The sequence below is a fragment of the Puma concolor genome, chromosome A3 (assembly GCF_028749965.1).
Source record: "Puma concolor isolate L17-30 chromosome A3, mPumCon1.1.hap2, whole genome shotgun sequence".
NCBI classification, from domain to species: Eukaryota; Metazoa; Chordata; class Mammalia; order Carnivora; family Felidae; genus Puma; species Puma concolor.
In genome coordinates, this window is record NC_141669.1 from 33,861,130 (window position 1) to 33,886,048 (window position 24,919).

Below are 24,919 nucleotides of genomic sequence, written 5' to 3' on the forward strand. Positions count from 1 at the left end.
ACTTTATCTTTCTGTATCAAAAAGGTCCTCTGGACTAACAAAGAGAAAAATCTTGTCAAATGATGCACAAATTGCATCTAATTCATCAAATTATTTCGTAACCCACTTTGGGGTAGGGAAATCACAATGAAAGTCTTAAATACTGGAAAAAAATGGATCTGTAGCTACAGAAAATAACCGTTTTTAATGATACCTGTTTTGGGTATTGGTCTTTTAAAACATACAACATTCTCAATCATCTAGGAAACTTAAATATTTCAATAAAAGCTTTTTTTTTTTCATGAAAATCATTTTGCTAATATCTGTACCTACCGAAAGCTGATTTGTAAGCATAAATAGTCTTAGCACAAAGCGTCTAGGGAGTATTAATATTTTCCTACATATAACTTAAGGTGTTCCTTTTGGGGGCTAAGAAATTAGTTTTTGTTTTTTAAGATTTTGGAGATCCAGTCTCGTCATTAACTTTCTACACTACTATAGCCATGTAAGACATATTTATGTTTCTCATATGCACAGAACTTGTCCAGAAAGAATAAAGCAATTTGCCTGAGTCGTTTCAGACGGGTTCATGCTATTCATTCTCCTTGATGGCTTCACAGAATGTTGGTTACCTTTCTCTACCTGTCTTATAATATGAAATACAACATTGCCTACACGTATATTAATTCTACAGGTATTTTTTTCCCCCAAAATCAGTCATTGTCTGGTACCAAATTAGGGAAGTTGACTTTTTTTAAGGTGTCAGTCAGGGAGTATAGGAAAGGCAGAAGAATACAATGAGTTGTCAAACTGAAGCGCAGGGTCCTGCATGATCAGGTTATTTCATTTGCTATGAGCTCCACATTAGCAGTACCCTGTCTGTCTCGTTAGTAATTCATCACCAGTGCCTCCCCAACTCCTAGGGCTGGATCAGTGCTGGTTAAATATATAAATAAATGAATACAAATCTATTAGGTATGTGTCCTTCAGAGAAAGTACTGTGAGCAGTTCAAAGGACACAATTACCACGATTCTTAAACTCAGCCATCAATTGGCATAGAGCACAGGGTGGGTAAAGTGCCAGTGTTCTTTCTTCCGGCATCGAAAATGAACACTTTAAGGCTTAAGGGGGGAGATAATAGTGTGTATAGTCCTTCTTCCAGTTGCCTGAGACCAAAAACCTTAGAATAATCTGTGATTCCTCTTTTTTCCCTACCTACACCTGATTCGTAAATTTATAAAATCTATGGGATCCAATTTCAAAACATACCTGGAACCGGAACACCAGATATTCTGCTGTCCCCCTAATCTGAGTAATCATTTTCTTTCCTAGACTATGGCAAGAGCCTTCTGATTTATTCCACTGCTATTACCCTTGCTGCACACCAGTCTGTTCTCACTCGGCGACCAGTGATCCATTAAAAAGGTAAGCCAGATCATGTCACCCCAATGTCTTCCTATTAGACTCAGAATAAAAGCCCATACCCTTCTACACGGCCTGCAAGATCCTCCTCCGCGATCTCCCTTACCTCCTCTCTGCTCACACTGCCAGCCTTGTGCACACTGATCCAGCAGTGCGGGCCTATCATTACAGTCTTCAAAAACCGCAGGCATGCTCCTACTTTACCGGCTTTGTTCTCTATGTTCCCTCTCCATAGACAGCCCTTCACACAGAAACCTGCTTGGCTTACTCTTCCAGCACTAGTCACTGCTCAAATCTCATTTTCTCTCTGGGGGTTTTACTATCTACTCTATTCGGCTTTGCAAAATGGCCTCCCTTACCCCATCATCCTGCACAATTCTGAATCTCTTTACCCTACCTGCTCTTTAATTTCTATATAACTTATAACTCTCAAATATAACACACAATTTATACTTTAATGTTTTTTGCTTATTTTCTGACTCCTCCATCAGAAGGTTATCTTTTCCAGGGCAAAGAGCTTTGTCTATTTTGCTCACTGGGTATTCTCACAATCTAGAATAATACTCGGCCTCTAATACACACTCAATGGATATTTGCTGAGGAAGTGAATGGTGAGGGATTTATCTATCCCTATTCACCCCTACTACAGAAGAAAACAAAACACATTAAGTGGCGAGGGACTTTGTATGGATGAACATGACTGGTATTCTATCATTTTAGGCATACAAATCACCTTTAAATACACAAGGGCAAGGGGCGCCTGGGTGGCGCAGTCGGTTAAGCGTCCGACTTCAGCCAGGTCACGATCTCACGGTCCGTGAGTTCGAGCCCCGCGTCGGGCTCTGGGCTGATGGCTCAGAGCCTGGAGCCTGTTTCCGATTCTGTGTCTCCCTCTCTCTCTGCCCCTCCCCCGTTCATGCTCTGTCTCTCTCTGTCCCAAAAATAAATAAAAAACGTTTGAAAAAAAAAATTTAAAAAAAAATAAATACACAAGGGCAAGTTAATCAGCACATACTATTGAGAACTCAGTGCATGCTTTACATTTATCTCGATGGTGGGTGTATACAAAAGAAACAGATACTATTCTTACCTCCAACATAACATCTTGGTTGTAACTGGTTAATGAACAAATTCATTTTGTATTATTTAATTAGAAAAATTGCAACTTTTCATAAGGCTTTATGACATTATTCACAAATTGAGTGTGTATTAGAATCATCTGGAGGGCACATTAAAACAGGGAATACTGGGCTCCATCTGTCAGTCTCCGATTTAGTAGGTCAAAATTGGACCAGAGAATCTACATTTCCAACACGTTCCCAGGTCATACAAATGCTGCTATACCTCGCTCTGAGAACCACTTCTCCATGCTAAGGGTTCTCAATCCTGGCTGCACATTAAAGTCATCTAAATTTCTATTAATTAAAAATATATGTATTGATGACTAGGCACTAAACCTACAGATTTATATTTAATTAGCATAGGGTAAAGTATAGTCAATTTGATAATAAGTCCATCCACTGAAGCATCACTATTCTAGTACTATCCAGAGTTAGAGTTTTCATATTCAATGTGTTGATCACAGAAATACTATTCAAGATGAATAGACCCTTTGCAGTGAACAGTACATTACACTGGTCAATTGATCTTGTTTCCTTCTACCACAATTCTTAGACTTTGAGGAGGAGATATTCCTTCTACCATAATTTTTGAACTTTAATTTGAGGAAATAAACTAGGGCATTATCTTCTTCTTTTCAGTTCCCATCACTACTCTACCTTATAATAGACAAGACTAGAAAGGAAAATTCAAACCTACAAATCCAGGTGTATTCCCTTCAAGATTCAATGACCTATTGAGCAAATATTCTTTTCTTTCCATTTTATTAATAAATGCAATTCAGGGGCGCCTGGGTGGTGCAGTCGGTTAAGCGTCCGACTTCAGCCAGGTCACGATCTCGCGGTCCGTGAGTTCGAGCCCCGCGTCGGGCTCTGGGCTGATGGCTCAGAGCCTGGAGCCTGTTTCCGATTCTGTGTCTCCCTCTCTCTCTGCCCCTCCCCCGTTCATGCTCTGTCTCTCTCTGTCCCAAAAATAAATAAACGTTGGAAAAAAAAAATTAAATAAATGCAATTCATAATTCCAGGAAGACCAGCATCTCCCTCCTGATTTTCTATACCCTTAGCCCACAGTTTTTAACGTTCCTCAGAATTTATTCACTTACATTTTTTTAATGCTTATTTATTTTCAAAAGATAGAGTGTGAGTGGGGGAGGGGCAGAGAGAGAGGGAAACACTGAATGTGAAGCAGGCTCCAGGCTCCAAGCTGTATGCATGGCTTGAACTCACAAACTGTGAGATCATGACCTGAGCTGAAGTCGGACACTTAACCAACTGAGCCACCGAGGTACCCCGAATTTATTCACATTAAATGAGTAGTATTTTATCCATTCACCAGGAAGGACAAGGGTTGGAGAGCTACTGTGACCACTTTCCGGATGCCATGTTTGTTTGTTTGTTTGTTTGTTGCTGCAACACAAAAATTGTCACTATTGAAAACTGAAGCAACCCTGTCCAACGCATTCGTATGCTTGTGCCTCATAGATGACTTTGCTAGCCCAGGTAGCAGTAAAGAGGACAGAAGAATGGCACAGTACTCTGTACTCTGAAGATTGCAATTCTTCTGGATTACATTGACCTGATCAAACATTTCACTTAAAATGGAACTTCTCTGTCCATGTGGTTGGGTCAGGTAGGGCTTCCAAGCCCAGAGAGCATACTCTGCTAGAATGAGCTCTCATTCAAGAACTTATTGCCTTTCAGGATAAATTTTAGTTTGAAGTTCTTTTCCTGCAAGGAAATATCCATCTGGAACATCTCAATCTATGACAGAAGCTCTAATAAGGTGGATCCTAAAAGAGGAAGAAATCTGTATTCCTTTTTCTCAAGACTCTCCTTGGCCCCGCATATATTTTTACCTACGATTCAGCTATCACCTCTGTATACCAGGGAAATTTCAGAATAAGAGCTGTGGGTAGCCTCAAAAGTCCTGTTCTTTTTCACAGGGCAATGAGCCCTATTAAAATACTATCCATTTGCATTACTAAGTGTAACCATTCAACTCATTATTTTCCTAGCAATAAAAATCTACTCCAGGTTGATAAATCTATACTATATAGTCATAAAAGGGCTGGCATATTTTTTAAATTCCTCTTTAAAGGGACTTTGTTTTTTGAGCTAGAACTTTCTTCTCCAAACATCCCAAGGAAAGACTATGTTTTATTCATTTGATATTTACATTCGCCCTCCTAGTCTAGCATACCATGTGGAAAGCACTGATTGAATGTTAAATTGAATTAAATGCCTCCCATTCATTCTATTTCTACTTACACAAAATATGTCTCTCTGGTGTTTCTATCCTTCTCATTGGAGATACATAAAATAAATATAATAACTCTTGAACATGAAAATTCTTAAAATGTTTGATGGCAGCTAATTTGTTCCTACCCTTTTGTGTTCTTTAGACCAAACTAAACACTTTCAATTCCTTTCAGTGTTTTCATATTTTAGGGAATTCACAATCCTTACTGTGTCACCACTTGGTCTTAGATCAGAGATTCTTAAAAGTCCATGAACACCTAGGAAATTCATAAATGGGTTTCAAGGAATACTGTAAACCTTCCGAAATTATATATAAAATTCTGTGTATGCACATTTTTTTTCTGGGGAGATATCTATAACTTCTTTTAGATTCCTAATGAAATATTATCTGTGATCTCCCAAAGATAAGGAATCACTGATGGACAAGTTATTCAGTTTGTCATTGTTGATCTTAAAATGTGGTTCCCAAACTTGTGTATAATGCTGCAGTACAACCAGAGAGAGCACAGAAGAGTTGGTATTTCTCTTGTCAAATTGCTATTTTTCTATTAATGTAACTCAAGCTTCCAGTCACCTCTAAGTGTCATTTGATATTCTTAGTTAACATTAGTTTTGTTTGTAAATAAAACTACTAACTCTCTTACCAGCATACACATGGACACACACACACACACACACACACACACACACACACTTGCACACCCAAAACTATATAGAATCATTTTCAAGTTGATTTCCCCTGCTATTTTAATATATCTTTTAATGTGAAATGCATATTCTACATTTAAAATTCATCATGTTGACTTGGCTGTTCATAGTCATAGACACTTTCTTGCATCTTATTTCTTACATTAATTAACCTTTCTGGTTTCTAGTCATTTATAAATTTGATAACCGTGTCTTCTCTCTCATCTTCCAAGTTGTTGATAAAACTGTTGACAGCTCTGTATCAGTCCATAAAAGACACTGCTATGAATCCATTAAGAGCCACACTCTTTGGGAGTTTATCAGTGGAGTATATTGCTGTCAATAAATATTTTCCCAGTGTTTTAGAAAATACACTATGAAAGATTTTAATAATGTCTAAATAAAATTAAGGGCTTATTCTATCCACAACATGCAATTTGCTAATCCTGTCACCACAGAAAATCAGGTTAGTTCGGACAAAACCTTACTGAACGTGGTATCATCATTTGACATCCAGTTACTGACTTTTCCTTTTCAAATTTTTAGTTGGTAACTCCAGAACATCATCAATTTGAAATAATCACTGAAAGATCATCATGTCTAACAATACATTAATCCATAATAACTGTTTGCATAAAAGTGAGCATTTTAGAGTAGTCTAAGGTTTACTTTTACCTTTTAAAATGGATTACCTTCAGAAATTGGTTTTTAAAGCAACCAATTTTCTCTATGATATAGAAACAAGTATTTTAAGAACAATCATAAAACTGACCCACCTTGGTATAATGAGCTTACTGTCATTCTTCCGATGGCAAAGTGATGATTCTTTATAATAAACACTGCCACACATATCATGGTGACTACAGCATAATATATGGAATTGTCAAAACACTATGGTGTGCACCTGAAACGAATATAACATTGTATGTCAGCTACATTTCAATAAAACAAAACAAAGCAAAATAAGACAAAAATACTGCAACACATGATGTTGAATTATTTATGCAAAACTGAACACCATGGGTTTTGTGAGATTTTCTTAAAAATGAACATTTTTTTCCTTTATTGAATGGTGCATGACTGGAAGAAATAATGATGTAGAAAAAATAAATACTTATGAATTGCTGACCATATCAAATATTTTAATGTATTTTATATCACAGGTGGTGAAAAATAATATTTCTAAAACTTCAAGAATTATATATAAATTAGATGCCTTATTAATTTTAATAGTACATAAAATGTGACATTGATTTATTCTGTGAACAATGGATTTATCTACAAATGTCAATAATTCTCTAGAACTAAAAATAAGTTAAGAGTACAGTTTGAATGTTGGGCTGTGGTGCAAGTGAAATAAGAGTAAATAAATAATTTAATTAATAAGAAAAAATATGAAGCATGAAACATATAATTGCAAATGCCTGTTGTTTACTTAAAAATCAATATGTTGCACCGAAATTTTTTTTCCCACATTTTAGAAATAGAAACGCACACACACAAAAATTTTAAGAATAAAATAAAATAAATTTTAATATGTTTTCTATCAGTTTTTAAACTTTATAAAACATGTTTATAATTAAAACACATTTAATCGTTGCAGAAAAAAACCAGGAACTACTTCAAGAATAACCTTGGTCCTATATAATATCTAATTTTATTTGTTGAGATACAAACCATACTTCAGAATAAAAGGGCTGTCATCCAGGTTCCTAAAAAAGGTGAGGGCTAGAGGTGCTAAGGTAACAGGAAACAAATCATGATAACTTTTTTTAATTTTCTTTTTTAACATTTATTTATTTTTTGAGAGACGGAGAGAGAGCATGAGTGGGGGAGGGGCAGAGAGAGAGGGAGACACAGAATCTGAAGCAGGCTCCAGGCTCTGACCTGTCAGCACAGAGTCCCACATGGGGCTCGAACTCATGAACCGCGAGATCATGACCTGAGCCGAAGTGACACTTAAGCAACTGAGCCACCCAGGCGCCCCTAAATCATGATAATTTAATTACATGCAATTTACCTCATGTATTTATAGCTGGGGAAGTTATCTGAAAAACTGGAAAAATGATTTGAAAGTTTGAGAAAGCTGAGGGCATGTTTTTAGATCAAGTGATATGTAAAGATCTATTGAGCCAAAGGAACTTTCGAACCTGAAATTGTTGAGTTCTTGCATGCATCCGCTCAAATGATACTAACATCCTTCTCACATCACATCCATCAATACGTTACCGCCTGCCTGCTTTCAAGCACGTGTGTCCTGTCCACCTGCAGAATGACTATTTCTGTTAACATCAAATCCCTGTCCTCTTCCTACACTCTGCCTACAGCCTTCAGGGAAGATTCATAAAATTATCAGTCATTGAGTCCTGCCATTCTCTTAAGAATGGAAGGGAGTGGCTCTCTTTGGGTTTTGAATTCTGAGTTTAGAGGTTTATTTCTCCATGATAATGGAAATGCAGAGAACAGCAACAAAAATAAATAATATATCATCCTACTGCATAAAAGATGGGGATCTTCCCCTTTGGGTTCCATCGTTGGTCCTTCCCCTTCGGAGATGAGAGGTGGCGAAAGAGACTATGATGGGCATGTTTGAATAAACTGTGTACTGAGCACAGAGGCTTGGCCTGCTCCTTACTAGTAGCACGTGCGTACAAATAATTTGTGGTGTAAATTCTGTGGCACACTACTTAGAAATAAGAGATGAACTACTGTTACACTCAACGGTATAGATAAATATCACAGATGTAAAGATGAGAAAAAGGAGATGGTCACACAGAATACACCGTGTATGATTTTTTTCTATATGAATTCCACGAAGTGGCAAAATTAGCCTATTGTGATAGGTTACAGAGAATGCTGGTTACCCTGAGTGTGCAGGGTATTCACTGAAAAGGGGCATGATGAGCACTTCTGAAACATCATGTATCTTAATCTGGCCGCTGGTTACCTGAGTACATATATACACGTAGAAGCTCCTAGAACTGCAGTTTACCACATTATACTTAAACCATTTAAAAGGCAACATTATTAACACAGGCAATTAAATATAAATCTGCATTAATTGCATGTTTTTCTTTTGTTTTTTTTTAAGCTATTCTAACAACTCAGCTAACCTACCACCTAAGACATTTTATTTTTTTAAATATTTATTTATTTATTTATTTATTTATTTATTTATTTATTTATTTCAGAGAGACAGAGAGACAGAGACAGAGAGAGAGAGACAGAGAGAGAGAGAGAGAGAGAGAGAGAGAGAGAGAGAATAGGAGGAGGGGGAGGGCAGAAAAAGAATCCCAAGTGGGCTCCCTGCTGATACAAGGTTCCATCCCAGGTGAGATCAAGGGTCAGACGCTTAATCGACTGAGCCACTCAGGTGCCCCCACCTAAAACATTTTAAATCTTATTTATGGTGCCTCTCTTATATCCCAACTATTGTATCTAATTTTTATTCCACTTTTTTAAAAAAAATTTTTTTTTCAACGTTTATTTATTTTTGGGACAGAGAGAGACAGAGCATGAAGGGGGGAGGGGCAGAGAGAGAGGGAGACACAGAATCGGAAGCAGGCTCCAGGCTCTGAGCCATCAGCCCAGAGCCTGACGCGGAGCTCGAACTCACGGACCGCGAGATCGTGACCTGGCTGAAGTCGGACGCTTAACCGACTGCGCCACCCAGGCGCCCCTATTCCACTTTTAATTTAAGCCACCTTTAACTTTTTTTCAACTCAATTTAAATAACTTTTCTTAAGGAGGTATATATTAATTTGCATTTAACTAGAATTCTAAATTAGTGTACTTGTAATAAATTTTATGAAGATTCTGGGTTAAGACTTCAGAAACAGGGTTTAGAAGCAGAATCTTATAAAGCCCTTTATTTACACACAAGATTAATTATGATAGGATACAAAAACTGTTACCTTAGAGTTTCTAAAAACCACTGTCTTTTTTCATGATTGGGAAAAAATCCTGATTTCAAATTAAGAAACATTGCATAGTATATCTTACGTAATAACATTTGGCAAGAAATTAATAGAAACATTTTTGTTACAGAAGTAGAATTTGTAGAATATTGTATTTAAATGTTTATTTTATAGTAAATAAAATTTTTGGTTAGGCATATGTAATTCTTCAATCGTGTGGGATGCAGATTAATGAATCAGGATAGCAAAGAAATTCAAAATGTTGCCAAAGAACTCTATAATCTAGAGAACATCTTTCTCTCCCATCCAGTCATTTTTATCTCCCATAGTAGGAGAAAGAAAATATAGAAGAAAAACAACATCCACCAATATGTTGACGTTGTTGGAAGACCATGCAAATATTTCATAAAGAAAAGTCATACTTGGCCCCTGGGTTTTGCTTTCTCAGAAAAGGGAAATACATTTTTCTCTTTCTGAAATGTATGTTTCCAAGAAACAATAGTGATTCCGGGAATTAAACAGAAATCTAATGAAGCCATAATTTTCCTAATACCACAGGATGCATGTGTGTGTTTTCGGTGATACCTTTCTCCCCCAAATGTCACAGAACTACTATGTGTGATGTATCACTCATGCTCATATTTAAATGAAACCTCTGCCTGGAAAAGTACATACTATCTTCCTAAAAATAATTACCTAAGAAGCACATTCCTTCTGATGTTTAAAACCTTGTAGGAATATACTCAACCTTCAAATTTCTTGCACAGGGAGATTTGTGCTATAATAAGGGAAGTGGGGAATTGGAAAGATAATTGTGTGTGTGTGTGTGTGTGTGTGTGTGTGTGTGTGTGTGTATGTGTGTTGTGTGAGAGAATGCACTAATGCATGCCTATCATCAAAGTCAGGAGAGGAATTCTGTGTACTTGTGACTGGGCAAAGAAAGAGGTCCTGTCATGGTGCTTAAAAAATAAAAATATGGAAGAATTCTTATTTTAATGATGAAACAATAAAGATGAACCTCAGTACAGTAGTTATAGGTGAATTATTAGCAATTTTCCTTCATTATTGCAGGGTGTCGGAATATATGGAAAGTGCCCAAGGTGTATTAGCTTTTAGAATGAATGACCATTGAACTCTCTTCATGATAAGTATAATCGTGGGATATAATAATTTGGGATTTCTACTTCCCACAATCAGGCTCATGGAAACTAGAATTTTTGTGGGATGCCCAATTATTCCACTGCTGGAAGGTCAAGAGGGCACTGATGCTTCCAAAATATATAAACAACCAAGAATTATAAAATTCTATGTTCACCAGTGTAGAATTTTATAGAAATTACTATAATACCTTTTGAAGTTTGTCCCATTTATTCAGAATGTTGAGCAATGTATTTATTCATAAGCTATGGATTCTAAATCATCTTCTCCCATTTCACTACGTAGCCTGAAAATATTCCAGCATAAATGAAACAGACTTTCCTCTAGGGTATTGGAAACATTTCCAAATATGATATTTTTAATTAAGTGGAATTAATAGTATGTAAAATAAGTAGATTATTGGTATTTCTATTGACTAGATTGCATAGACAGATTTGCTTATGTTTGCTTTTCATAGATCTTCACTTATTAATCTTTCTTTTTTAATTTATTTTATTTTAAGTTTATTTATTTATTTTGAGAGAGAGAGAGTGGGCACAGAGACAGAAGAGAGAGAGAGTCCCAAGTAGGCTCGGCACCATTAGTCCAGAGCCCAATGTGGGGCTTGAGCCCACAAACCATGAGATCATGACCAGAGCTGAAATCAAGAGCCGGCTGCCCAACCGACTGAGCCACCCAGGCGCCCCTTCAGTTACTAATCTTTTAAACAAACTTTCTTGCCTCAGGGAAGATTTTCAAAGCATATGAGCATTCCAGCAGTCTTAATAGAGCCACTACCTGAGTTATCGGCAGAACTCAGAAGAACCTGAATTCTTCTGATTAGAAATCAATACATTTGAACTAAGGTAGGGATACTTACACAGTAAAAGGTATTGTTGCTACTTCCCGCCCCCTGCCCCCACTTTTAACACACATTTTTAATGTTTGAGGGGTATGGAGTTGAACATATCTCTCATTCTGAATAAAGTTCAATGACCATTGGCTTTTTAAATTTTTTAATTGTTTTATTTCCCAGTCACCATGCCAACACCAGAAAAGAGCTATCTCTCAACTCATGTCTCTGGGTAACTTTCAAAATCAAAGAACATAGTGAAATAGATTAAATAACTCTAAAGTCATTTGTCTTCAAATATTACAAACAAAGAGGTTTAAAAGTCCATCTACGCTACTGTTTTCCTACCTGAATTTTAATTGCTGCTTTTGTGAGAGCATAGCTCCCACTCTTCTTTATTGAAAATGGACCATTTTTACTTTGGCAGTTAAATTAGTGTTTTTTTTTTTTTCTTTTTTTCCCCCACTTCACCTTAAAAACTGTTTCAATGAAAAAATGCTTTCCATCTCCCAAACAGCCAACTTATGAACAAATATATGCCTCACAACCTGGTTTTAAGTGGGGGAACTTATTATATTAAACATGCCTATCTTTTAGTGACATGCTGGTATCATCATTTACAGCATTAACAAGTTCTAAATGTCACTTTCCATTGCTAGGTTTAATTCCAGATCTTAGAAGGCACCATAGAGATAATTTATTTTAATAGTTATAAGCACTTAAAAATATATTTGTAGGTCCCTTTTCTCTAAAAAAAAAAAAAAAAAGTCCACCCAAGTGCATTCTATAAATACATAATAGTGGTGTTTTCTGTTGAATGGGGGTAAGGATGGGGGTGAGGGACAGGTGGACAGACATTTGCTCGGTCACTCTCTATTCTGATCCCTAGGTGCCTCTGAGGTATACTCATGGAAGGTATACTCATGGAAGCTTTGACTGAATATGTCAGAGCTAGTCTATTCACTTCATTTAAAGCTATAAAATGGATTTGTAAAGGGGAAGTAACTTGCAGAAGTCAACACACGGGCCAGTGGATATAAGATGTGAGTCTGATCTACTGAATCACTTAGCTGCCTCATCTTAAATAGTGTTGTCTTGCACACTATTAAAGCAGTTAAGTCACAGAATGAAGCTCAAGTGATATGTGACATGTGAGCCCTTTGTCCCTGTCCTCTTTCTGCAAAATTGCTAAAAATTAATTGTTAGGTGGATTTCAAAGTGTAAAAATAACTGGCCAGACTAAAGGTATCATTGAATATTTCCAGTTTAAGTCCTCATAGCTTTGACTAGCTTTCTCATAAAAATAATCTACTCTTCCCTAAACCCATCATTGTATGGATTCATTTTGGAAAACCTTCTCTTTTAAAAACAAAGGAATGCTATCTTTGTGTTGACTATGAAACAGAGCGATTCCAATGTCCAAGGCCCACTGTCCAGTCGGTTGCTGGATAGGAACAAAAGGGAAGCGAGGGCAGGGAGAGATTCTAATTGTTATGAATTTTTTTTCCATTACAATTTTTGGCTTTCTCTAATTGGTATTCTTGTTTTGTTGTTGTTTTTCCTGCTTCTCAAGGTTGAGCAAATTCCAGCTGGCTTCCTTGCTTCCACTGGAGGCTTGAGCTATGATTTTCAGGTTTATTGAAATGGAGAACATGAAAAAAAATCATCAGAAAATGCCTTTATACTAGTTTAGCATTAGCTGGAACAAATGGACTCACAGAATTTTCTGTCTCCAGTTTTCTCATTACGTATCCTGGTTGCTAAGGAAAACATGTTTGTTTTTAACATACCCAACAGAGAAATTATCAGAAATATCTTTTAAAAATGCAGCTTTCAAAAAATGTATTTTAATGCAGCCAGTTCATTAAAAATCATGCCATACATATCAGTGATCCCAAGTGTGAACTGCTTATGTTCTAACACATTTGATAATTGCAATTTATAAACAGAAATGAGTTTTCATAGTACCTGAATAAAATCATAGTCACTTATCAAGAAGAGCTAATAACCCTTGTTTAATTGATAATATCACTAAAATATTGTATATGTACAGTGAACAACCAGAGCGAATATTATGACTTCAAATAATGCTTCCATATTGAATTTTAATGACATACTACTTTTGATAGACGTAGATTACCAGATACGAAGTTACAACAAAATTAGCAACATTTTCAAAGTGATCTTGTTAGCCATTTCTCAAATTTGAATAATTTAAAAATTCCTTTTAAAGAAAAATGACTTTGAGCTATTCTTATAATAACATTTAACCTGTATGGGTATAAATAATGTATACATGACAAAGTTCTTATACATCTTATACATCTATTTAAAAAAAAACTATAATACAAGTAAAATTAAAGCATTAGAAGGGATTTTTTTCCTCTCACTATTTAAACATGGCAAGCACTTTTGAGTTGAGATGTTAACAACATACCCACTTTGCAGAGATTTAATGATACATGTTTCCCTTTCCTGAGCTCTGCAAATCTTTGCTTGATCAGCACAAATTAATATTCACTTAATGGGAAGGAATAATTCATATAGAAAATCTATACCACTTCTTTTCTGATCATAGCAATAATGATTAGAATACCATGGCACTGCTATGTAGCACCAAAGAATCATTGGCATACCTCAGAGATATTGTGGATTTAGTTCCAGAGCACTGCAATAAAGCAAATGTTGAAATAAAGCAAGTCAAAGGGATTTTTGGTTTTCCAGGGCATACAGAAGTTATATGCACACTATACTATAGTCTATTAAGTGTGCAACAGCATTATGTCAAAAAAACCATTGTACATATCTTAATTAAAAAATACTTTATTTCTATAAAATGCTAATAACCATCATCTGAGCTTTCAGTGAGTCGTAGTCACTGATTACAGATCACCATAACAAATATAATAATACTTAAAAAGTTCGAAATACTATGAGAATTACCAACACGGAGACAGGAAGTAAGCAAATGCTGTTGGAAAAAATGGCACCAACAGACTTGCTCTAGGCAGGGTTGCCACAAACCTTCAATTTGTAAAAAATGCAGGATCTGGGAAGCTCAATGAAGCAAAGAACAATAAAATGAGGTATGCCAGTATACACACAAATGAACACCTATTTGAATAACACCTATCAGTTCAAAGAAGCTGTCACCTGTGACGTTTGTCTTTTTAAGTTTTGTGATGGAGAACACAGAATTAAAAAATTATTGTAGAAATCTTTGTGGAAGATTTCTATTGTAGAAAGAATACATTTTGGTGCCTCTCGGGTTTACCACACTCTAGCCTAACCTTGCTGGAATCTTGAATGTCTATGATTTTTAAATAACTTTAGTGTGATAAAATGTATATATGACTCCTCCATTCGAGGAGCACACGTCCATCAATTTTGAGAGATGTATATGCTGAGAACCCACCACCACAAGATACAAATGCTGTTTCCATCAACTACAGAAGCATGCTTCTGTCCCTCTGCAGTCCATGTGCTGGCTAGCTACTGTGATATTCTATCACTACGCATCGGTTTGCATTTCAGAGTTTTTATTGGATATGTATTATTTTGTGTCTGATTTCCTTCACTGAGAATAATGACTTTGAGTTTCATCTATCTTGTGGGCATTATCAGTTTGTTCCTTTCTCTTTGCTGTAGAGTTTGAATCTCTGTGATTTATCTCTGCTGTATATCCTTAAACATTTTAAAATTATTGTTTATTTAATGTTTATTTTTGAGAGAGAGAGAGATAGAGTATGAGTGGGGAAAAGGTAGACAGAGAGGGAGACACAGAATCTGAAGCAGGCTCCAGGCTCCGAGCTGTCAGCACAGAGCCCTACACAGGGCTCAAACCCACAAACCCGTGAGATCATGACCTGAGCAGAAGTCAGGCACCCAACCGACTGAGCCACCCAGGTGCCACGAAAAATTTCTTTAAATGTTTGTTTATTTTTGGGAGAGACAAAGTGTGAGCGGGGGAGGGGCAGTGAGAGGAGACACAGAATCTGAAGCAGGTTCCAGGGGAAAGAAAGGTGGTAAAAAGCAGACAAAGAGGGGCAGCCTGATGTCAGAGGCCGGATACTCCCCCTTGCAAGCTTTTGGCTTCTGAAGTCTTGCTTGCTGCTTGTATAAGCCTGCAGCCAGGAACCAGAATCTTGACTGTACTAGCCCCGCCCAAGCAGGAAGCACATATGTATAAAAGGCCAATAAAACCTAAGCTAGGTGCTCAGCCTTTGGAGATGACTCCGTTGGACAGGCACCAGTTCGAAATAAACAGTCTTTTCGGATTGCCTGAGTGCATGTTGCCTGTCCCTTCCAGGGAGCCGAGTATTTGCTGTAACACGAGGCTCTGAGCTGTCAGCCCAGAGCCTGATGTGGGCTGAACTCACAAACCTGGAGGTCATGACCTGAGCCAAAGTTGGACCCGTTTAACCCTTTGCTGTAGATCTAATAACAGTAGAGCTTGAGAATCTCTACGTTTGGCGAGTGGTTCACTGGCAGATGACCTAGAGACACGTGTTTCTGAAGTTGTGAAAAAGGAACAATAAGGAGTTCAACGGGTAGCGGATTCCGGGCCCCACCGTCATACCCACGGAGGAGGTGCCGCAACCAGCAGCCTGCCTCTGTCCCCGCCCCGCCAGGAGAGCTGCAAGGCCAAGACCAGCAACTGCCCACCGCCCGCACCCTCAGCGTTGCGGACATCAAGGGCGGCACCTCGACAGGCAGGAGTGCAGGGAGCTGCAGCCCGGTGGCCTCACATCGGTAGTGTTTGTCCCCAGGGAACAAAGAGGTCAACACAAGGAAGGTTTTAAGAACACAAAAGTGGTTCAGTGTAAGAAACGGATATGGTTTCATCAACAGGAATGACACCAAGGAAGATGTAATTGTACATTACAACCCCGGAAGGATCGTGGCAGGGTAGGTGACCAGGGATGGCGGAGTTTGATGTTGAGGGAGAAAAGGGTGTGGAGGCAGCAAATGTGGCAGGCCCTGGCGGAGCTCCAGGGCAAAGCAGTAAATATGCAGCCGACCGTGACCTTGAGAGATGCCCTCGACGTGACAGGGGTCCTCCATGCAATTCCCAGCAAAATTACCCAAATAGCGAAAGTAGAGCAAAGAAGGAGGGATCAGAGCATGTTCCAGAAGGCCAGGCCCCACAGCGCCGCCCTCCGGCAGGCCACCGTTCCCACCTATCTGCTTGCAGAGACCCACTGGGAATCAGCCACAGCCTTCTGACCCTCCAGCACAGGGAGAGGTAATGGAGGGAGCGGACAACCAGAGTGCAGGAGAACAAGGTAGGCCAGTGAGAGAGTATATTGGGGGTACAGAGCACAGTTCCGGAGGGATTCTCGGAGCCAACCACAGGCTAGGGAGAATCAATGCAGAAGATATGGAAAATCAAGGAGATGAGACCCAATGTCAAGCAGCCACCTCAACATAGGTACTGTGGCTACTTCAAACCCCTACACAGATGCCGGGAAAACCCTAAGGCACAAGCTGAGGAAGAGACCAGCTGAGAATTCATCAGTCAGCTCCCAGGCTGAGCAGGGTGGGGCTGAGTAAATGCCAGCTTACCAACTCTACCATCGTCTGATTTAGTCACCCAACATGAAGAAATTAATATGAAATTCCAGCAAGAAGAAATGAACAAAAGATTGGAGCAGATGATCTTAAGTGCTTGCCTTTTGCTCATGGACCAGATAAGCAGGATTATCTGCATTATCTATGTAGCAAGGGGCTTTTATTATTTTTACCTAAAGATGCCCCTTTTTGGTAATGACAAACATGTTTGTTTGTTTGTTTGTTTTTGTCTTGTTTTGCTTCTTTAAGCCTGTTTTTTCTCAATAGGCCTTTTCAAGGTTTTTAGGGGCACCTGGGTGGCTCAGTCGGTTAAGCGTCCGACTTTGGCTCAGGTCACGATCTCACGGCTTGTGAGTTCGAGCCCTGTGTCGGGCTCAGCTCAGAGACTGGAGCCTGCTTCTGATTCTGTGTCTCCTTCTCTCTCTGCCCCTCCCCCACTTGTGCTCTGTCTCTCTCTGTCTCTCAAAAATAAATAAATGTAAAAAAAAAATTTTTTTTAAGGTTTTTAAATTGTTTCACATTTGGTCAAGTTGAGATTTTTTTTTTTTTTAAATTTTTTTTTTTTTTTCAACGTTTTTATTTATTTATGGGACAGACAGAGACAGAGCATGAACGGGGGAGGGGCAGAGAGAGAGGGAGACACAGAATCGGAAACAGGCTCCAGGCTCCGAGCCATCAGCCCAGAGCCTGACGCGGGGCTCGAACTCACGGACCGCGAGATCGTGACCTGGCTGAAGTCGGACGCTTAACCGACTGCGCCACCCAGGCGCCCCTCAAGTTGAGATTTTTAAGAAGATCATTTTTTTTTTTATTTTTTTTTCCACGTTTTTTATTTATTTTTGGGACAGAGAGAGACAGAGCATGAACGGGGGAGGGGCAGAGAGAGAGGGAGACACAGAATCGGAAACAGGCTCCAGGCTCTGAGCCATCAGCCCAGAGCCCGACGCGGGGCTCGAACTCACGGACCGCGAGATCGTGACCTGGCTGAAGCCGGACGCTTAACCGACTGCGCCACCCAGGCGCCCCAAGAAGATCATTTTTAATTTGTAATCAAAGTTTACAACTTGATTTTTTCAAAAAAAAAGTCAACACACACGCCAAGCACCTATTAATGAAGGTTTAAACAATTGTCAAGAAGAAAAACAAAAGGACCAGTACCTGCTGTGTTAACAGAGAGGGGTCTACAGAAACCTGTCATTTTAATCTTGCTGAGTTATTAGCTAGCAGGGAAGATTATTCCTTTCTCAATACTGTCCTTGAGAAAGCACTTTCCTCCTGTTACTGACAGCTTTCTTACTCAGAATTCAGAAAGGATCAATTAAGGAAGAAAAAATAAGCTCTCACCAGAAATATTTTTCTCTTTATTACTGATCAGTTAAGTCCTCTAATAACGAAATTACTCTCAGAGGAAGACATACACATCTATTTCAAATTGGAGGTTAAAACTTTAATCTCATCGGGCACCTGAGTGGCTCAGTCGGTTGAGCGACCAACTTTCACTCCAGTCATGATCTCACAGTTCATGAGTTTGAGCCCCGTATCGGGCTCTGTGCTGACAGCTCAGAGCCTGGTGCCTGCTTCAGATTCTGTGTCTCATTCTCTCTCTGTCCCTCTCCCACTTGTGCTCTGTCTCTCAAAAATAAATAAAAATGTAAAAAAAACCAAAACCCTTTAATCTCATCTTATACGTAGTTCTTACATTGTATGGTAGTGCAGTTATGTATAAATGACTGTGAAGCCTGAACCTGTGTAATATTAATAATTGATAAGAAAAATGTTGATTGTTCCATGATCTTTAAAGTTTTTGTCAAGGCATTCAAAGCCCTCTTACTGTCTATTATAAATGTATCAAAGGATGAAAAACAGTAAAATTAATATTTATTTAGTATACTGCAATTTGTAATACTAGAACCACTGAGAAATTAAAATATTTTATTTCTTTTGTAAAAAACTTACCAAGGGACATTTGAACGGTGCTTACCTTACTGTTCTTGTTGTATAATTTATATGAAGCAGAGACCTTTTCTATGCCTTAGCAAACTATCATACTTCTTTCTAAATTTAGATTACCTTCCAACATTTTAGTTTTTGTGCTTTCAATGTCTGAAATATCTTTGAGAGTTCCTTTAACGTGGAATATTTTACTGGCATCCCTTACTCTGGGACCTGCTACCGGGTTATGAACTAACAGGTGAGCAGTGACTACTCATGGGCAGACTTTGAAACAAATGAGAGGACTGGTCGTCGATAATGATGCACTTCTGTTATTTATGCAGTGATTTGTGGGCCAATGAACTAGTAGTATCACTGGTACTTTATGCAATTATTCACAGTTAATAAACTGTAATTAAAATTTGAACTGTATTTCTGGGGGGTGGTGTTATTTAACTAAGTCGCCATAGCTGAAACTCATGCACGCTGGAACTGTTCAAAACAGCCTCTGTGTGTGTCTGTGTGTGAATCTGTGCATTAAAATTTTCCTATAGTTATAGTCAAAACTAGGACTTGGATTCTCTCTGCGTCTGGTAAACAATTCAGTTTTGGACAGTTTTCTCATTTAAAACATATATCCACTCTATATCAAGGTAAATAAATGTTGATCAAGTTGAGTTAACTTGCATTTTTCTACTTCAAGATCAAATAAGTGCTCTTCAATATATTCTCGGTATATATGATATTTGAGAGAATATAAAATTGAGGTCGTCCTGTACAGATTTAAGTAAACACTCCTTAACTGAAGTTTAATGAAATAAGCAACATATTGGAACACAGAACAGAACACTTACTTTGCAATTAATTTAATTCACAGCCAGGCTTGTAGCCATGCTTCTGCAGTGCAGTTTTTGTTTCTCCACCTGGGAATAGTCACAGAAAAATTGTGACGCCTTAGGTTCCATGAAATCAGGGAAGAGGTGAGTGCTGGCATGTAGAGAGTGGTCAAAAAACAACCACATTTGCTTTTTAAAAAATAATGGTTGAATTCAAATTTTCAGCTCAGTATAAATCTATTTTTCTCCTAATTTTTGCAAAAAGAGTAATTTAAATCATCGTATTTTTTATTATTTAACAGGTATGGAACCATAGACATGAAATGATCTAATAAGCAATTTCCACTAATTTGGGGTTTTTTAACATTTATATAGATGAAAGAATTTTCCAAAATAATCCCTCGCTTTGTTTCTTACTGTATCAGATGGGAACATGGAAGTCATATTAATTTAATTTAATCCCACAATTCTTCATTTGACAAGAATAACAAAGAAGTTAATAAATATCCAAAACTTCCATCTTGAGTGGAAATAATCTCTAAATTCCCTACAAATAAAAATGCCCTCTTTGGGTATTTCTCTTCTCCTCTCCTCCCTTCTTCCTTCTCTTCCTTCCTTCCTTCCTTCCTTCCTTCCTTCCTTCCTTCCTTCCTTCCTTCAAAACACAGAACTCTGTAAAACTTGAGGGTGATGAATGGGTAAAGCAGAAAAACCCAGGGCAAAACAGGAACTCATACTTCTGACTGAGTGTTCACATGAAAGTTTCTACTTTTAATTCTATATCTGAGTCTATCTGGAGGTCTCATCTTCATGCCAGGTTTATACCACTTTATTATGAGAGTTTATACTTGATGGTCCTCAAGGGCAGAAAAATGGAGGAACTCACTAAAAACCATGACAAATCTCTTTCCAAAATTTAGAAATTATATATTCTACCAATTTCGGACCCTCTAGGGAGCAAAAATCCATGATGAAATGTTTTGAATGAAAAATTCTACTTCTGTAATTAGAAGGCAACAAACATTAAACCTTACCTTTTTAAAAAAAAAATGTTTAATTTATTTTTGAGAGAGAGGGAGACAGAGGATCAGAAGGGGGCTATGCACTGACAGGGTGACAACAGCAAGCCCGATGTGGGGCTTGAACTCATGAACCACAAGATCATGACCTGAACCAAAGTCAGATGCTCAACCCACTGAGCCACCCCTGCACCCCAAGCCTTACCTTTTAAAATTATAATCAGTTCTAACTTCACTGCATATGAGGTTGCAAAAGTCTTTATGAAATTGACTTCCAATTCTCTACATGCTGGTGTTTAAATTCTAGCCCTCAGAATATAGAATTCTTTTTTAAATAATAGAATGTATGTGCCAATTACTGCCTATGAGAAACAGCCCCTTCTCTTCATTTAATTGTGCTTAAAATGGAAAATATAACGAAGACAGAAGATAAAACCCTCAGTATTATTTTATTTAAATGTATTTAAAACCAGATTCTAACCATTTCTGCTTTTCATATATGCACATTTTTTATCTTAGCGATCCTTGACTTAAAGTGGTACATAAAGTGACCAGAAGAAAACTGCCCTTAATCAGGACAGTCCCAGTTGTACCAACGTCTTTTGCTTTATATTCTATTTTCAAATGCCACAGAGCCTATTTGGCTCCTATTCTTCTTAACCTTTAGCTACTTTAAAAAAAAAATTGATGTTTATTTATTTTGGGGAAATAGAGAGACAGAGTGCAAGCAGGGGAGGGGTAGAGAGAGGGAGACACAGAATCTGAAGCAGGCTCCAGGCTCTGAGCTGTCAGCACAGAGCCCGAACCCATGCAGTGCGGGATCATGACCTGGGCTGAAGTTGGACCCTCGACCAACTGAGCCATCCAGGTGCCCCAAACTTTCGCTACTTTTAACCTTTAAAGATGTACCTTGACTTCAGGCTGGTATTTGTAATTTTGGAAGTCTTCGCTATAAATCCAAGTTTCCTTTTCTTGCTCTCAGGAAATCTTTTATGCTTCCACAGTAACAAAGCTTAAAAATCTCTGGGGGACAGGTTGGGCGTGGACTCTAAAGTATCCTTCTGTGTTTCAAACATTGAGTTGGGTGAGGTGATAGAGTATAATCAGTAAGCATGTGAACTCTGCATGCAACCCCAAACAATAAATCTAAATTCTAACTTCACCATTTAGTATCTGTGAGACCACGGACAGCTACTTACCTGTCAATGCCCTAATCTTTTCATCTGTAAAATGTAGGTGTGTCTAGCCCATGGAATTTAAAAGAAGTGATATGAAAGTGTTCCTCACACATGACATTCAATTTATACTAGATATTATGATTATTATAAAACATTTTACATTTCTGTTTCACGTAAAATCTCCCCAAGAATCTATAATTTGAAGTTTTATTACTCTGATCACTTATAAAACATTCACTCTTAAAACATGAGAAATATGGCTACCCTCAGAGTTCTAGGATTTTCCTATAAAAATAGAGATGGTTAGAAACAACTGAAGAAGTATTAGAAAGCCTCTTCCAATACTTGAAGAGACTTTAGCTTTCTATAAAGCACCATATGCTATAATTATTTTTGTGACCTGAATGTGACAATCTGTTAAAAATAGTAGAAGTTATGTTAAAAATAACTGTCTTATTTCTGTGAGATGGATTCTCAGGCAAGCGTGCTCCGTTTCAAATAATTACTTCATATTGGTCATTCTAAGTCCCCTTAGGAACATAACACAAACACTTAAAAAAATGCATTGTGTACTGACTGCAGTGAAACGTGTATTTTTTTCCATTGAGAAGCAACATTCACCCCATTTAACCCAATATTCTTTTGTTATTATAAAGTAGAATTAAAAGATAATGCTTTGCATCATTTACAAAAAAATCAGAGGAGGAAGGCACAGCCACTTATAGTAATAATCATTTTTTCCTTTCCATACACTACAGTCCTGAAGTCTTGTATTTTAGTTTTCCATCTCTTACATTGAACATATAAAAGCTGCCCTTTTTCTTTTCAAATTCATATTAAATGGGAAGAGAAACTGTGTCAGAAACTTAAAGATAAAACACAGCATTTTAAAGGAAGAGACAATGTTATTTTGGTTGGATTATATTTTTTTGGTGTGAATTAAAAATTGAAATCATCCAACATTTGATATGTAGAGAGAGGACAGTTAGTACAGAATAATGAGAACCAGTCACTGTGCCTATATTTGTCTCAGTATGTAATTTTCCAAAACAATATTTCAGATGTAACTTTCAGCCAAATATTTAAAGTCAATTTGGTTGATTTCCCTCTTGGTTGTGGAATATTTCATAATGGACTCCTATAGTTCTTCTGATAAAACATCAACCTATTGTACCATAAATATTTAGTCAACATCTGACAGATGATAAGCAACTTATCAGGCTTCAAGAAATTAAAAACTAAGTGAAACATGCAATTCCCTTTCAGGGAGCTCAATCTTTCTGCACGTGTACTTGTATTACAAAACCAGAAACTTTAAGATGCACTATTGAGGTTAATTTTATAGTTGTGATTGTGTTTCCTAATGATATCACCTACTATAATTAGTTTCACCTGTCTGACTCCTGGCAGAGGCATCATTGTATGGTCATCTTGGGAGTAGACTGTTCTTTGGTTGGCCCAGACATGCTCAAAAATGGATCAATGTAGCATTTCACATTTCTCCTCATGACCTCAATATTTTTACATCTCCTTGATTACACTCACCACAAAGCCTTTCATTCCCTTTATTTTCCAGAAGTGTTTTATGGAGAGATATGATATATATTATAAATATATGACATAATAAAAATTACATTTGGTTAAGGATAAAATAATTAACCCAGGAACCAAGGTCATGCTAAAGGTTGGACGAGTGACATAGAGCATATGGAAGGATCAGAGAAGACATTTTTCAAACAGTTATTTGAATATTTCTATATTGTTGTTTATGCTATATAAGTAACATAACAAATAATATATATTATAAATAGTCTCAGAGGTAATTTATGATCTTTAATAGAATCACAGGTTATTCAAATTCAGACCTTTCATTCAGATGATTTTTTTAAGAAAAGAAAATTTAGGGGCGTCTGGGTGGCTCAGTCGGTTAAACATCTGACTTCAGCTCGGAGCATGATCTCAGGGTTCGTGGGTCTGAGCCCCATGTTGGGCTCTGTGCTGACAGCCTGGAGCCTGGAGCCTGCTTTGGACTGTGTCTTCCTCTCTCTCTGCCCCTCCCCTGCTCACTCGCGCACACGCGCTCTCTCTCCCTCTCTCTCAAAAATAAACGTTGGAAAAAAAATTTTTTAAAGAAAATTAAGGAAGAAAATTTGGAAAAGGAAGAAAATAATTCGGTTGTATGGAAATAAAAAAGGCTCAGGAAAACTCACATTTTGACATTCAAAAAACCTTATTCGTTTGCTAAGGCCTAATTATTCCCTCGGTGAAAATACTACACGGGAAGTATTCTGTGGTAAATATGGCCAAAAAACTAAAACTAAATGTAGTTTCATTGGAAAATGATGAAAATTAATTAGTATAATTCTATACTATGTTTCCAGACTTTTGTCTTTTTCTTTGTCATAATTTTCAGTATTCATACTACACAAGTACATATAATTTAAACATTATATCATTTTTAAATTATGTTGAATAGAGTAATTCAAATAAATATAAACAAAAATTAGGCTTTAATTCACTTACCTCGCTTCACATGAATATTAGAAGACTGAAGAAAACATCTCTATTTCCAACTCAACGTGAATAGGAAATCCAACTAGAAAAGAAGGCATTTGGTAAATCCTGATATCCTTCAGACAGTGGTCTTCCTTCTGTATTTGCTTTCAAATTCTGCTCTAAAGGAATTTACTAGTTTCTCCCCATAGCCAGTTATCCCATATCCTCCTCTGACAGCTGATTCTCTTTTATTTTTAACAATTTTAATTATTTCTCCCCTTTCTTGTCTAAAAGAAAATACACATGGAAATATTAATACCTATGTAACAGCCCTTTATATATATATATATATATATATAGGTATAGCCAAGAATCTGACTCAACAAAATATTTTCATGAAATTTTTCCTTGCACGGTCTTAATTGGTAATATTTCGGCGCATTATACTGGAAGAGATACAAAAATTCTCCATATGTTAAAACCTAAACTCATTATTTCTGGGATAATCTTATTT

The 24,919-nt window shown here is 37.4% G+C and overlaps 1 long non-coding RNA gene and 1 pseudogene across 2 annotated transcripts in view; one reads left to right on the top strand and one right to left on the bottom strand.

The window, feature by feature from the left end:
• The window catches only part of LOC147582354 (uncharacterized), an 862,122-nt gene that overhangs the window by 314,050 nt on the left and 523,153 nt on the right, over positions 1-24,919 (bottom strand). For both annotated transcript variants that reach the window (XR_015249015.1, XR_015249014.1), the window contains exons 3-4: positions 24,433-24,505; positions 6,243-6,370 (exon numbers count right to left, since the gene is read on the bottom strand). This is a non-coding gene — a long non-coding RNA (uncharacterized LOC147582354). The remainder of the gene's footprint in view (positions 1-6,242; positions 6,371-24,432; positions 24,506-24,919) is intronic.
• LOC112864134 (Y-box-binding protein 1 pseudogene) lies at positions 13,971-16,880 on the top strand (annotated as a pseudogene).